The sequence below is a fragment of the Physeter macrocephalus genome, chromosome 1, assembly GCF_002837175.3.
Source record: "Physeter macrocephalus isolate SW-GA chromosome 1, ASM283717v5, whole genome shotgun sequence".
Classification (NCBI taxonomy): Eukaryota; Metazoa; Chordata; class Mammalia; order Artiodactyla; family Physeteridae; genus Physeter; species Physeter macrocephalus.
This window is the reverse complement of record NC_041214.2, coordinates 81,415,429-81,432,237: the sequence shown is the minus strand read 5'-3', so window position 1 is coordinate 81,432,237 and position 16,809 is coordinate 81,415,429. Positions and strand designations below refer to the sequence as shown.

Genomic DNA, 16,809 nt, shown 5'->3' with positions numbered 1-16,809 from the left:
ACCGGGGCACGAACCCGTGTCCCCTGCATCGGCAGGCGGACTCTCAACCACTGCGCCACCAGGGAAGCCCTCAGCTTCTTTTAACCAAGCAAGGCTCTCACTTCTAATGGGGTCTCCCTGGAGATGGGACTCACTGGCTAACTCTGCCCCGCCCTGGGCGACATGCCTCATTCAGTGAATAGCAGGGTGGTTAACACTCAGGCTTCGGAGTCAGCAGACCTGGGTCAATTCTGGCTATGCCACGTCCTAACTGTGTGACCATGGGTGAATTGCTGAGCCTCTCCAAATCCTTGCTTCCTCATCTATAGAATGGGGACAGTATCTACATACCTCAGAGGGATGTTGTGCTAGTTAAATGACATGTAAATTGTTTAGCACAGTACCAGTTCAAGGTGCACTAAATAAATGCTAGCAATCACTACAAGCATTAACAGAAATACCCTGCAGAAGACACAGCTCCCTAGGAGTAAATCTTGGTGTTACACTCAGCACAGCTTCAGAAACATCTAAAGAATCTAAAAGCTCTTCATAAATCATGTCAGGACCCATCCCTTAAATGAGAGCCGTTTTGCTTTTATTTATTTAGTCTTTCATTCAATAAGATCTAACTGAGTCTATAAGCTGGGGCAAGCTCGGGGTAGGCCATGAAGATACCCGTTTGTATGAGACATGGTCTCTGTCCTCAAGGAGCTCACAGAGCATGGAGAAGCCCACGCATAAGCAATTATAGAGTAGTGGGATCCATGCTCTAACCTGGGTATGCACATGATACAGCAGACGCAGAGGGAAGGAGCCTGAGACCTGACACGCCTTGCAAGGCATTGCCATCCTTCGTGTTCTAACCCTTGCCTTCCTGTCAGCGTCTGCTCCCAGAAATAACTGTCTTCCTGATGATACATTATGATATCTCAGACATCTAAACTTGGCACTGACTATGCTCTCTTAATGGAATGCCCGCCTGCCTGGAAAACGCCTACCAATCCTCTAAGTTTCTTCCGAAAGGTGGCATCCTGTGAGAAGTCTTCCTCAGTCCCCCCAAGGAGACTTAAGGGCTTCTTCTCCCCAAGTAGCCATGATCTCACTGAAAGTGGGACCCACACACTTTCACTTTGGCCCTCAGGACTTGACTCAGTGGCCAGTGCACAACTGGCATTCAGCAATGGTGATGAACAAATGAAACCTGCTTCCATGCTCCCCACCCTGTCCTGCCCCTTGCAACTAGCACTGGCCTTATTTCAGCCAGTCCAGGGATACCCAGCTCACCGAATAGAAGGTCCACTGTCCGTCAAATCACCCTGATCCATTATAGGAACGCTCTATTGCCACAGAAAGTTTTCTAATGTCATCTGAAGTTTCTTTCCTTTTAACGCCCATCAGTTGGGGCCTGGTTTTTCTCTTTAGAACAATGCAGAATAAATACGTTCCTATTCTCTTCAACACAGCAGCCCTTCAAATATATGAAGACATCAGACAAATATAATATCAACATAAAATCCTCCTTTGTGCTTTTCCTCTTCAAACACACACAGCTAATTAAGCCATCATTAACACACATTATTTAAGTGCTTAACATACGCTGAGCTCTTCTTAGAAGCTTTTTTTTTTTTCATAGAGATATATTCATGTTTGGTCCAATTTCTTCTTAAGCAAGAAAATGGTGAATGGTAGACAAATTTACGATAGTGGTTACCTCTGGAGGGGAGATGAGGAAATGGAATGGGAGGCTCCCTTCCCCCCAGAGAAAAATAAATTAATCAGTTATTACATCCCCAGAGAGTGTTCACTGGATTTTTTTTTCACACACACACACACACTGTATTTTATTTTTATAAGAGATAAATAAACTGACACCAAGCAATGTAAATGGATGACCACAACAAAAGCAACAATGATTGCAATTACCAAACACGAAACACACTCATAGTATGTCATAATATTGACATTCGGTCCAGTAATCCTCCACTGTAAGAGCTCCTTTACTTTGCAGTGAAAATTGATTTGTATATTTTTTGCCTCTGAGTCCTTGTGGGTTCTTAGAAGCTTTGAGTGTCATAAGTTTAGTCCTGATATCTCCAACACCACCAGCATACACATACCTAAGTTTTGATTTATTTCATCATGTTGGTTTCAGTCCCATGTTCTAGAGGATCTAGATCATTTTAGATGCTAAAGCTTCATTATTGTTATTAATATTGCACTAATTTATGAAAAATATATGCCAAGCCTAATATTAGGCTTCGTTTTAGATACTCATATTGAACTGAAAGGGCAAGCAACTATATTGCTTCTTTATAGGTAATAAGACTGAACCATCAGAGATTAACCCCTGTTCAATGTTACCTTGCTGATAAGGGTCAGAGACAAGAGACAAGGTCAACCCAGCCTTCCTCCAAGGCCAGGCCTCCTTCCACTGTATGTACAAGGCCATCTCTTTGTGCCAGTCTTGTGGCATTTGGTTTTCATTTTAGTTTGGTGTCATCTGCAAATTTGGACATTTTCTCCTTCTAGAGAAACGTTCAAGTCATGAATTAAAAATATTGAAAAAAGCCTTTGGTCCTCGCCAGCGATCTCTTTCTAGCTGACATGGAGCTGTTAGCAACCCTTAAGAGACATTTTTGTTACCTAACTGTGAAACCAGTGAATACATGACACGATCCTGCTCATATGTCACCATCTTACGCAAAATCACATCACAGGAAGTCGTGTGAAGTCCGCTGCTAAAACTTCCTCATCCTGCTGATTCACCAATTTAGTGGCACAAGAAGAAAAGAAAATGTGGTGTGTCTAGCATGACCCGTTAGTGGTACACTTGCATGAACTTCTAGTGATCAGTGCCTTTTCTTCAAAATGCCCACAGATCAGTTGTGTAATGATCTGTTTCAAAATTTCAGCAGGAACCTAGACAAAACTCATTATTTCCTGGCTTCAGTGTTTAGTCCTGTATTAGGATGCCAAGTAAACCCTTTTATTCAAAGGGGAAACCCTTAGGAACTTGTCAAAATGTTATCTGTTCCCAGGGCTATTGAGAAACATCACCAGTTACGCTGAATGCTCAGTTTGACAGCAGAACCTCCTGCTTCTTCATTTTGACGCATGGTGTCACATCTGTATTTCATGTCCCTTTTTCTTTCATTGCCTATTTGTCACCTGGCAGAGTGTTTGGCTAAATTTCCCCAATCCCCAAATTCAAGGCTAAAAGCTCTTTAAAATTGTAGGAATAAATGGCTGCCTATGAGGTATGCGGATCTCAGAAGTCCACTTACAGGAAACAGCTTTCTTGCCCTAAGTGTGTTAAATCCAGGAGGATGTGGGTGAGGTCAGATTGTTCATCATTGTATCCCCAGTGCCAGGAGCATAGTAAGTGCTCAGGAAGTATTCTTTACAGCAAGTGGGGAGAAGATACAGCAGCTGCAGACCAAAAAATAAAAATATGAAAGTACATATACCTTTAGGAGAGGGAACTCAAAGTTTCCAACTCATACTAAAATATGTGTGACTGATATGAGAGACTTTCTAGAAACTAGGTCTTGTTGGAAGACTGCAGGAAGAGTTCCCGAAGATTCCTAAAGGAGGATGGGAAAGCTGCGGAGAGAGGAAAGGGAAGGGAAAAGTAGAAGGGCCGGGGAGCTGCACTGGAAGCAGTAGACTAAGCTATAATGTTGGAGACAGAGGTCCAGGGTTTAAGCCTCCAGTGTCCACTGTTGGCTGTTTGCCCTGGAATAAACCTCACACCTTAACAGAACCTCAATCCTAAGTGATGTGACAGAAATAAGAAGTCACATCTCACAGAAGTGCTGTGAGCATCTAATGAGATAAAGAATATGAAAGCACTGTATCAAATCAGTGTCACCTACACCCAAATCTGTGTTGGGGTGAGCCTGAAGAGAAGAGCAGTGGATCACAAGAATATAGTTAGGATGGATTAAGAGACTGCTGTCTAACTGTGAGCTTTCGGGCAAACTTGAAATGTTTCTGACTTAGGAAAAACGTTGATCCCTACCAGGTTGAGAAGACAGTGCTTATGCACTATTGGAGCAGCTGAGAGACAAAGCCATACACATACCCATCCAGCTCTGGGTCCTCTAGTCCGCTGAAACTCAGTACATCCTAAACTGAATTTAGAATCTTTCACAGAGAATCAGTCATCCCTATTTCTGTTACTGATAGAACTGTATCTCAAGCCACTTGAGCCTGAAATCTGTGTCTTCATTATCAACCCTCTACCAGCCTAAGGGTGGGGGGGCGGTGGTAGGGATGGAGAGAACTGATGCAGATAACTGTCATCCTGAGACATCTTTTGTCTGCTCTGAGCCCCATTATTCTCATCTGTTGAATGGAGACGACTCCACCTGCCCCACTTGATTTCAGCATTTTATGAGAATCAGTGATTAATGTAAAAGCTTTTCGAAAACTGTAAAATGCTCTGGAAAAAAATAAAGATGTTCTTAATATTTGCAATAGTGTAAGACTAAACCTGGAAGACTGACTTTGTCTAGCTTATACACAGAAAACTGAGTCCAAAATACTGCTATTTAGTAACACCAAAAGATATTGTCACAAACAATTCATACTACCACTTGTCTAACTGTTCTACTTGTTGTCTAGCTAAATAGCTTGAATCTACAGAGTTCTGATGCTGAAAGAATTAAGGAAATCATTACCACGTTAAACGTGCAAAAAATTTTTTAAATATATTAATGAGGTGGTGGGAAGCAGGCTGAGAGTAAAGTAAGTTTGGAAGTGTTTGGTTTCCCTAATTAAATGGAGCTAATGAGTTTCTCCACTGAGCCTCAGTGCTGGGCTAAACAGTCGAACAAGCCTCAGATTTCTGTGATCTCAATAAGAAATGGCCAACTGGCAGCTGAAAATAACCTGCGTCATGGGGTGACTCATCCTTCACACCTTTGGGTGAAACCTTTGCATCAGAAGGCAGGAGCAAGTCACAAGCACCATGCAGGGCTGAAGTCAGATCCTCTGGGGCCTTCAGAAGCTGCAGATTCCTCATGACAAGGGACCTTAGCATCATGTCACGACGAGGTACAGAAAATCACAAAGTGAAAGCTACCCTAGATCACGGATCAGAACAAAGTGGCAAAGAGGAGATGGAATTTAATTTAAATGACATTCATTGAGGCTGGAGGTGGGGAGTAGGATACAGAGATATAAAAGGCATAGCCCTGCCCTCCTCCTACAAGCTTTCGAACAAGTTGAGGAAAATAGATATGATTTTTAAAAATTAAAAGACAATTTAGAGCATCCTCAGTGCTTCCATGGTGTCTCCAGATATAAGCAATCCCTCAGCATAGTTTATGAAGCCAGTTATGACATGGCCCCGCCTCCCTCTCCATTTCTGGCCATGCCCTGAATTTCTCGCCAGCACACACAAGGGGGGTGCATGGAGCTTCTCTCAGACCTGGAGTGCCCTTTCAGACCCCTCTGTGTGTGTGTGTGTGTGTGTGTGTGTGTGTGTGTGTGTGTGTGTGTGTGTGTTGCCCCTTTTGCCTGAAATGCACTGTTTTTCCCTCTGGCCTTGGAGAACCATCCTTAGTGAGGCCACATGGTCGAAGCCCTTCCCGATCAACTCCTTCTGGTCACTTGTTTCTTCCAGTTCCTCAAACTCTCTGTGCTCATTTGCCTGTGGCACTTTGCACATGCACTTTCCTGTCTCTCCCATTCTTGTTCCTACTCAGCTCTCAGGTGTCCCCTTAAATACAGCATAGAGAGGCATTCCTTGATGCCCCACCACATCTAAATCAGGGCCCTATCTTATTGTTGGCTAGAATCCTGTTTTCTTCCTTCATTACACGTATGGAAGCTTTGAAGTGAGTAATGAATAATAAATTGTGGCTTAATCTGTCTGCCAGCTTCCTTGTGGCAGGAATGGATTGTTTACCACTACATCCCTAGTGCCTAGCACTGTGTCTGGCACACAAATAATTTTTAAGAGACTAAATGAATCAATGAATGAATGAATAGAATTTCTTCCCCCATGTTGTCCTGATCCTCCAAAGTACTCTTCAAATGTTGAAAGAATATTATGTCCCAGGTCTCTGGTGTTTCATATACCTTCTGTGCCTGTGATTCCTGCTTGGAGCACATCCGGTAAAATTTATAAAACTTCCTATTTACAGAAGAGTTGCACAACGAGGGCATCATCTACCTTGAAATAATGATTTTTCTCCACAAAATGATGCAAAGATCTGGAGGCATGAAGCTTCCCTCCCCCACTGAATTTAAAGCATCATGTGATTTATTGAAAATTGGTATCTTTGAATTTCCCAAGGAGACGTCTATTCTGTAAAGCTTGATGTAGTTTGGCAAAACATCACTCATCACCAGATAGGACCCAGCAGATAACATGACCCCTCCAAATACTGTGCTCGATGTGGCATGGACACACCGCAAGCAAGTCCAAGAAGAGCGGCCAGGCTAGTAGGGGGCTCAAAGCTGCACCAGAACAGATGAACTGGTTTGCAGGGCAGAAATTGAGACACAGATGTAGAGAACAAACGTATGGACACCAAGGGGGGAAAAAGAAAGCAGCGGGGGCGGGTGGTGGTGGTGTGATGAATTGGGAGATTGGGATTGACATGTAGACACTGATGTGTATAAAATGGATGACTAATAAGAACCTGCTGTATAAAAAAATAAAATTAAATTTAAAAAAAAAAGCTGCACCAGAATAGGAAGCTGAAGGTGTAAGAGGTGCTGTATGAGAGTAGAGGATGTTTGCAGGGTGCCTGATAGCCTCTCCAAATACCAAAGGGCTACCACCCAATCCGACTTTTGTTGTGTGTCCCAGAAGAAAGGCTCAAGGTGGGGGTGAGATTTGTGATTAATATAAGGAAAAACTGTTTCACAGAGTCATACAGAAGAGAATGGGCTGCCTTAGAAGGGACTGACATCCTGGACACCAAAGGGATGCAAGACCAGAACAAGAGAACAATGAAGGGTGAATCTGTAAGAGACGTGAAGCATCTGATTTGGGAATGGGGAAGGTAGGGAAGAGGTAGTGAATACTAACGGGCATAACTGATTGAGTCAGGCGTGTGCTTAGGCATTTAATCCTCACAACATCCTAAGTTGTGAAGGTACTCTTATCACCCTCCATTTCATAGATGAAGAAACTGAGTTACACAAAGCTTCAGAAAGTGCCCTATGGCACCAAGCCAGGGATGGCATCAGGATTGATGCCCAGGTTCACCCTACTTCAGAGCCAGTGCTCCAAAGACTGCTAAAGTCCCTTGCAAACCTAATATTCTGCGACATTTTGAACATAGAGATATCAAGGAAAAAAATCAATAAACCAGTCACAAATGTAACTCATGGAGCTGAGTGAGTCCTTTGCCTTCTCCCTTCCTTTGTCCTCCAGTATAATGCCTATGCTTGTGAGTACAGAGCATCTAACCAGGTTTCAAGTTTCCCGTGTGTCTCTGTGTGTATAGATCTGACAGGGCTAGTTCATTTCAAGTAACCAAGTATGTCTTTGGACAGCTCTTGTCAAGATCCAATAGAAGAGCCAATTCCAAAAATATGTTCCTTTAGTGGTTTTTTAGGGTTCTCTGCTCTGCACGGATTGACAATGTGGTAACAAGAGACATTCTGGAGACTGGATTTAATGCAACCATATGCTAGACAGAATGAGAACCCATATTGCAGCAGACCAGCCGGTACATTTCCATGTTAACAGAAGCTTGATTGCAAATTACATTTAGTCTCAACAGCTCAGTTCACTGCACACAGATGCCATGGGGGACTGTAAAGTTAGCGAGATGTGGGGGAGTACGACTAACATTTTTTTTTTTGAAAAAAAAAAAATCCTTCAGCTGATAGAATGCCAAGGAGCATCAGCGCTGATGCTGAAAAGAAAATGCTGCTATATTTGTTTTGCCAGAAAAGGAAAAATAATCATTGTCGCGAGTTGTTAGTCAAATTATGAATACGAGCTAGGATGGTAATTGTCTGATCATACAAACAGTGATATTAGGGCTATCAGATGCTTCATGCGCTGTTTGACAGCTAACATGTACGTGCTCTCTGAATGAGGAGTTGGTTCACTAATTCCAAAAGTTAAGCAGACAGAAGGGCGGGTAATGGAGGAGAATTTCCCCAGGCTCCTGGCTTCATATCCAGGACTGGATCTGGGTCAGCTTCCTAAAGTGTGGTCAGTATCTCCCCCATGCAGAGGCGGATCTGTGGAATTATAGAAAGAGCACAATATGGGTTTGAGTTGCAGGTCTATCTTTACTTGCTGTGCAATCCCGGGTAAGTCATCTAACCACTCTGGGCATAGGTTTCTCCACTTCTAAAATGGGGATGATAATATTCAACCAGGTCCTCTTTCCAAGGATATTTTGAAGATCAGCTGAGAGCTGGTGTGTGAACATACAGTAAACACATGGTGCTCTAAATGTTGGGGCTATAATTTGCCTACTTGGCTGAGTTTCTTTTTGTTCCCATTTTAAGAGCTGAGCTGAAATGATTTCTTGTCCATTGTCTCGTGGCTGGAGCAGAAATTTTTTGTCTAGGTACAAGCACTTTTCAGTTAGGATCATCCATCTTCTTTCTTTGAGGAGTCTGGCTACCGGGCACCTCTCACCCAGAGCCTGACTCGACTCCTTTATCACGTGCTTTTCCCATAGGGTAGCTAGAAGGCTTTCATCAGATCTCATCAAGGATGCAGAATGCCTTTATTCTCTCCACCCTCCTGTACTCCAGACTCCAAGCTGTGGTAGAGACTGTTCTAGTCAACAATACATGTTCTCCCCTTAAGCACTAGTTCCCAGAACCCCATTGCAGCTAAGTGTGGCCACGTAGCTAGGCTCTGGCCACGGGAATATGAGCTGGAGTAAAGTCCACGACTTCCTGGCCGTATCTTTAAACTTCTTGCCTCATTCCCTGTTGCCATCCACCAGCTGAGTGGCAAAGACTCAAGGATCTACAGGAGGACAGAGCCACAGACAGAAGGAAATTGGGCCCCTGAATGGCTGCCTGGAGCATAATTCCCTGCCAACCTGCTCTAGGCTCTGAAGTGAGTGAGAAATGAAAGTCTACTCTCTTCATCCACTGAGGTTCATTGGTTGGTTGTTAAAGTCGGTAGCCTACCATAAAACCCAAGCAATCATCTATTTTATCTCACCATATAAAATGTACTGTTACCAGAAACACAATGAGTATCTCATCAAACACACCCCCAACACAGCACGCACATTCGCACGTTCCCTCTGCCTCCATCATGCCCCTCAACCCCAACTACATACTTTTCTAATGTGCAAACTCCTACTTCCAGGGTTCAACTCTGAAGAACCCACTCAGATGGAGTTAATGGCTTTCTTTTTTGGGTTTTCACAGAACTTGTACATGCCCCTTATTGGATTATAGTGGAATTATGGTTGACATACATCTCCCTCCTCCTAAGGCAGAGAAACTGTCTCATTCAAACCCTTAGTGACTGTGTGAGAAAGCATCTTTCTTATTTTGCTTCTGTTTTCTTTCGTCCACTAGCTGTGGGATTGGGGGGCCCTGGGGCTATATCTTCAGTTTAAAGATGGAAGAGCACAGAGGCAAATGTAAATGCCCATTTACCTTTACAAACTCTCTTCCTACAGCTCAGGAAAAGAAAGATCACATCTCTCTTTCTGTGCATCCACCCACCAAGGCCTGCACTTGATACCCACAGAGATGTGAGGAGGGGGAGGGTACTGGCCTGAGAAAAGCTTACAGAATGTGTCATGGGCATGAAGCCTGCCCCTATGAATGGAGGTCTCCTCCCTCTCCTTGCTCACCCTGTCCCCCACTGTCACCCCACTGGGACCCCTATTGATCATCCTTCAAAAGGCAAGAGGTAAAACCATGGCCTTTTCACATCGGAGTCCAGCTCAGCCTGTCCATCAGGGATGCTTGGAAGATACAAATGTAGAGCTCTGTCCACAGCAGGATGAGATGCTCGCATCAAACACTGCTTTGTACAACTTAAGGACACCCTGCTGGGTTCCAGCTCTAAGGGAACAAACCATTCTTGTTTTTGTTTTCCAGTGGCTATCGCTCTTGTTCCTTGTTTTGGTTTTTGATCTATTCCCCTTCCCCCACTTTGGGGTTTTCCAGAACTGCTTTATTTTCTTACTTTCTTCTATTTGTTACTTTGGGCTTTTCTATTTGCTGCTCTCATATCCATCTGCATTGGCATTAACTATTTTTTTCAGATAACACCTAGGGAATGTTCAGGGATTTTCCAACGGTGGTGAGACACAAGGATGGCTAAATTAGGGTCCTGGATTGGGAATGGGCAGTCCAGCTGAGTTCCAGCTCTATCACCTACCAGGGACAAATCATTTCACCTTCGTCGCCTTCTCTCTATGAATAAAAATATGAACTCGGTCCCTCTAGACTGTAAGCTCCATCGGGGCAGGATTCATGTCCATTTTGTTCAAAACTGAACATACCCAGTGCTTGTTATGTTGTAGGCCCTCCATAAGGATTGTTCAGTGACCGACTGTCTATTGTAGAGACCAAATAAGGTAATAGACATAAAAAAACTTTGTAAATCCTGTAGTGGTATACACAGGGAAGCATTATTATTGCACAGATGGGGAATGCATGGACTGTCCTCAAATTGAGAGTTGCTTAGCTATTTTAAGATATTGAAAGATACTTTGGCAAATATGTTTCAAATATGCATAATATCCTTGGAGTGGACCATGGATGCAATTCAAATGGGAAACAAGGCGGAGAGGTAATTGCTGTCTTAACAAAGATGAAGAGAGGAGAAAGCAGCATGTGTTAGAGAGGCCTGGAATGTTCCAAAGCAGAAGAGTTACATGTCAGAGGGGAATCTTATGCTCACTGAAATCTAGAGTCAGATAAGGATTTTCCCAAGGAATCATTATTTCTTAATGTGTTTTATATTTATTTATAATCCCACCGAGTCTGAAAAATGACTTACTTGTCAAAATAGACCATCCCAGCTGACATTTGAGCTGGTCGAATCTCTCATCTCATTGATGGGAGGAGAATTAAGAAAATGATGTGTCCAAGGTAACTCAGCTAGGTGGGATATTCAGTGCTAGCCACATTCCAAACACAGCTTTCTGAATCACAAATAGCTGGGAACACTGATATTGGCCTATAGCAAGAAGGAAGATTAAAACACAGAAAAGGGGGGGCTTCCCTGGTGGCACAGTGGTTGAGAGCCCGCCTGCCGATGCAGGGGACACGGGTTCGTGCCCCGGTCCGGGAGGATCCCACGTGCCGCGGAGCGGCTGGGCCCATGAGCCATGGCCGCTGAGCCTGCACGTCCGGAGCCTGTGCTCCGCAACGGGAGAGGCCACAACAGTGAGAGGCCCGCGTACTGCAAAAAAAAAAAAAAAAAAAAAACAAAAAAACACAGAAAAGGCACACAGAAAGAACAAGGGCAAAAGTAGAGCCGCTTCTTGGGTTCCCTATGGCTCTCCTTCCCTTGGTTCCAGCTCAGTTCAAGACCTAGTTACTTCCTTGCCCCTGGGTTCTGACACCCTCACGTTCTTAAAGTAAATTTCTCTTTGTACCCTGGCTAGCAGAGTTGGGTTTCTGTTCATGGGAACCAGGAGTCTTTACCAACCCAACTACTTGCAAGATGCTCCTTGAGGGTTCATATGTTCCCACAGCTCTGGCACAATGCTTTGCACAGAGAAGGTGCTCAGTAAATATAAGATTTGATACTGAAGCTTCAGGAATCTTCCCCAATATCCTCTCTCCAGGAGTGGCTCTCCTTTCCCCAAAGTCCCCTCCCATACAGATCTTGTGCTGTAATTGCCAATAGACTCATCCCATCTCCCTTTCTCAATGCTCTCCTGTCCCAACATAACCCCCACAGGTTGCCATCTAGACCAGGTAGTAGTGGGGGAGGTGAAGAGGCTGGAGACCACTGTCCTAGAACTGTAAGCTTGTGTATTACATGAAGTTCATCAAGCATCCACCATAAGTTACTCAATGAATGTCAAAGGAAGTGAAAGAGAACAGAATCACCATTCCAGACTTGTGACGAAGAAATGAATAAAATATAGTCCCCAGCCCTTAAGGAGCTTAGAATTTGTTGGGAGATACAAACAAACACACACAACTAGAATATAACATAAACATCATAAGAGACACAAGTACAGAGTCCTCTGAGAGCTCAGACATCATTCTGGGACGTGGGACCAAAGAAGGCTTCAGAGAGTAGGAGACATTTGAACTGGGCCATGAAATATGTGTAGGACTTCCCCAGATGGCCAGAGTCAGGGAGACGGGCATTCTAAGCAGAGGAAATAACAAATGCAGTAACAAAGAGGGGTGGACACATGTGCCAATGATGGGGGGGGGGCAACAATTCATCTGGAATGGCTAAACTAGTATTTTCCAGGAGATGCTCTGGAAAAAAAAATGCTTTATGGCCAATAAGTATGGGAAATGCATCCTGTATTCCCATTTAGAAATTTTAAATGCCTATTTGCCTATGAAAGGCTCGGAGAAGTAAGTTAGGAGACTACATAGCTAGTCCAGGGAAATATGGCACAGGGTCTGAAGAGGGGCAGTGGAAGTGAGGACAAAAGGGCATGTATGTGAGAGAGATCTCAGAGGATGCATAATCAAGACTTACCAAGTGCAGAAGAGGAAGGGATTTAAAAGGACCAAGCTTTAGCTTGTTGGACTGAATGGGTGGCAATGCAATTTGAGAAGAGAAGTATTTGAGGAAGATAGCACAGGTTTTGCTTCAGTCCTTTTGAATGTGAGCTGACAATGGGGCAACAATGTGAAGATATTAACTGAGAGCTGACAATACAGGTCTAGGTTCCAGAAGTGCTGCTGTAGTTCAAGAAGATGCTGGACAACCATTATAACCATTATGGAAAAGATCAATCGCTGGACAGGGCATTGGATTGGATAAGCTCCAAGGTCCTTTTTGGCCCAGAACTAGTATGATTTTATGGCCAGAGGGGCCCACACTGAGGAGTGTAGATGGTCCAGCCTCTGCCTGCTGATCACATCCAAGTGCATAACCTCTTGCAGCTGGTCATGGAAGTAATGAGTGCAGAGGAGTTTGACATCTGCACACATCCCAATGAATGGAAGTGGTTTTAAAAGAAATGTCTTTTACTAGTAAAACTTTGTAATGACCCTGTAAAATGGTTCCATTTCTTATGGCCTGGCCTCACTGGGGAGAAACAATGGAAATACAGGATATTCAAGAACCATCATGGAAATTGAGTGTGTTACTTTCAGTGTATTTCATTGACCCTTCCTAGGTATCCATGCAGCCTGGGAGAGTGGAGACAGCACTGGGCTGAAAGTCAGGTAGCCGAGGTCCTGACTATATCATTAAACCACTCTGCATCCTTTGGAAAATTACCTACCTTCTATGTGTCTCCATGCTTCGATTTACACATCTGTAAAATATGTTAAAATAATGTTACCCTCACTGCTTATTCCTAAGGTTGTCAGGAGGGTTCAATGAGATGGGTTTGTATTGTGAAAGATAACATTAACAATGGAGACCGCCTGTTCTAAATATACATCTTAAACTAGTGGAGCCTCACGGGGCCCTGGACACTGAATTACAGAACAGGCTCATTTTGCACATGAGAAATCAATTCCAGGGTGGGCAGGTGATTTACCCAAGATCAGACAGGCAGCAGAACAAACCCAGCATATAGGTATGTGCTCTTCCTTCCAAGCACCACTGCCTTGGACCAAAGACCAAAGACCAAGAACTGGGACCATGGTTGGAAAGAAACCACAGGCTGGAAAAAAAATGTGGTTGAGTAGACAACCGATAGTATTCAGAACCCCAACCAACAAATCAAGCCTTCAGTGTGAGTAGGCCAGCTAAAAACTATCTACCCCATATTTCTACAAACTGAGCAATCTTCCTTTGTTTGTGTCAAGCTGAGATGGCCACAGTTGAGTCTCCCTGACCCCTCAGCTCAATGACTTCAACATACGCTAACACATTCTGTGATGATGAGCATTTTTATATTGATATCTTCACTGACTAGATGAGAAGTTTAGACATTTGAACTTCACCCTCTCTTGTAGATCTTCTCCTCTCTAACCGTAGAGGGAATGTTCTAGGTGGGGAGCAATGAGCTGTCCTCTGACACCAAATGTGTGTGGGATGGTTTCCTACATCAACCAATTGTCCAGCTAGCTAACGCTAATGACTCAGGATTAAGGTGGACCCCACAGGTTAAGAGCTCATTTCCGCAAGACTGTCCCCACTTCAGATGCCAGTTTTACCATGTATACTTCTGACCAAAGAGTTATCAATTCAGGGGCTTCCCACAAGCCTCTCCTCACGTTTGATAATTCGCCACAGTAACTCACAGGACTCAAGAAAACACTATTTACTATCACAGATTTATTATAAAGGATACAGGTCAGGAATAGCCAAATGGAAGAGACGCATAGGGCAACACATGGGAGAAGGAGCATGGAGCTTTTCTGCCCTGAGTGTGTTACCCTGCCAGTACCTCAATGTGTTCACCAACGTGGAAGCTCACCAAACCCCATTGTTTAGGGGCTTTTATGGAGGTTTCCTTACATTGGCGTGATTGATTAAATCCTTGGCCATTGGTGTTTAATTCAAGCTCCAGCACCTCTTCTCATTCCAGAGGCTGGGAGATAGGGCTGAAAGTACCAACCCTCTAATCATATCTTGTTCTCTTTCTGGCAACCAGCACCAATCCTGAAGCTATCTAGGGACCCCCAAACACCAGTCATCTCATTGAAAAAAAAAAAAAAGAAGACATTCTTATCACCCAGGAAATTCCAAGGGATTTAGGAGCTCTGTGTCAGAAGATCAAAAGATGCTCTTATTACTTCTATCACTCAAGAAGTTACAAGGGTTTGAGGAGCTCTATGCCAAGAACCAGGGACAAAAACTGAGTAGTGTATATTTCTTACTATGCCACAGTGGTCACACTTTATTTAGGCAGTGTCTCCTAACTGACTCTCCTGGATCTGACTTCTCTTTCATCTTTTCTCCCTACAGTTGGCATTGTTATTTCCCATAGTGTCACACTTCTCCCCCTCCCCAACTCCACAGAATACAGGGCAAGACCCAAAACTTCATCTTGGCATTCAAAGGCCTTTTGGATCTGGTCCCAATCTGTCTTTCAAGATTTATTTCTTCTACTCCTTTACTTGTACCCCACACATCAAACTAAACCTGGACTCTTCACTGAATCCTGAATACACACAGGCCTTCCTTCACACTAATCTCACACTCTGGTAGGCCATTCGTCAAGGTCCACCTCTGTTTCCTTTGCACTTTCATAGTCTCATGTTTTTCCTGTTTTCAGCGCACATTTTCTTTCATAATATCGTGATGTGTGTACTTGTCCCACTTCCTCATTAGATGGTCCTCATGTCCATCCCCCACTGCACTCAGCTCAGTGACTGAAAACCAAGTCTTAGCCAGAAAATAACATATTATTTGAGAGAAAAAAAGATACACACACTGCACCAGAACCGAAGACCACCATACTCAAAAACAAAAGCAAAAACAAAAACAAAACACCATTGGCTAAAGATGAGAGCAGTTCCATGCAGCTTCAAATCAGAGCTAAGTAGCTGGTTCTCCAGACAAGCACTTGGAAAAACTGTTTTACCTGTTCCCCCTCGTCTGTTCAGTTGCCTAAGTTGCTTTGAAGTCTGTAAAATGGCCAATACCTCCAATCAGAGCGGCGTTTCCTTTCCAGACAGGAAGACTGCTAAGGAGAGAAGCCACGCTTGTGTTTGAGGTCTGGGCTGCTGCGGTGACTCATCCAGTAAAGCCAGAGGCTGTCTATTTTGATCTTTCTATGTTCAGAGTCTATTTACGGTTGTAATTTTCTTTCTTTCTCTTTCTCCCTTCCCGCCTATGGTGACTTATCGGATTGGTCACACACATTTGACAAACGGAACCTGTATGAGGAGATAGTGAGCAGAATGGGACAGACTTTCAGCTAAAACTCAGGAAGGAAGGAATGCTTGTGTTTACAGCTCTGATGATAGTGTTCTGGTAATGACTTGGCCTTTTTCTCCTTGACTGACTATTCCCCTGGGCCTGCCAGTCTGGGCTCCTGTTATTTCATGGAGACATTGGAGCACAACCTCAAGACGTATGCAAAAATGACCTTTTCTTTGGCTCATTCCAAATGCAAAGAAAAGTAGAGCCCCAATTAGACAGGGTGCTTCTGGAATACAGCTTTGGAATCCACTCTTTTTCCCCAGAAGCTCAGAAGCTTGGAATCACACCCTCTCAGAGCCAGAGAGAACCAGAGAGATGATCCGGTTACCCGTTTTCATTCTGTGGATGGAGAAATCCAGGACCAGAGAAAAAAAGCAAGTCGTCATAAATCATCACCGGGCAGGCGCAATCACAACAAACTCAGGCTTGGGGCCTAAGTCTCTACATTGTAGTCAGTGTACTTTTGAATGCGTCGAGATAGAAATTAACAGCTGGCTAAATGGTGGCTTACAGAACGGAAAAGCTTCTCTTAATTTCCCCTGTGTGATACCGTGGCAGCTTTACGTTCTCCTTTAGCTGTGCTCACAATGAGAGACTAGCAGCACAAGCAAAGGAATTAGCCTCTAACTATAAAATCAGTGTCACACTTTTAGCTTTAAAAGCCAATATAGGATTAGCATAAGAGTCAGTGGTGTTGAGTCTTAACTAGGACAACCTCTGAGGTCCCAGAGCTGTCTCATTCACTCTACATCTGCATTTTGGCTTCACCTGCAAAATGGGGAGGGAATTCGTTTACTGACTGTGAGCTTTCTTATAAAGTTTGAATGAGAAAACATGGTCAG

General features: G+C 43.8%; 1 protein-coding gene across 10 annotated transcripts in view; it reads right to left on the bottom strand.

Moving 5' to 3' along the window:
* Window positions 1–16,111, bottom strand: part of TPRG1 (tumor protein p63 regulated 1) — a 383,646-nt gene extending 367,535 nt beyond the window's left edge. For all 10 annotated transcript variants that reach the window (XR_008617208.1, XR_003680640.2, XR_008617211.1 and 7 more), the window contains exon 1: window positions 15,627–16,111. The gene's annotated coding sequence lies outside the window, so the exon portion shown is untranslated. The remainder of the gene's footprint in view (window positions 1–15,626) is intronic.
* Window positions 16,112–16,809: the final 698 nt, after the last annotated feature.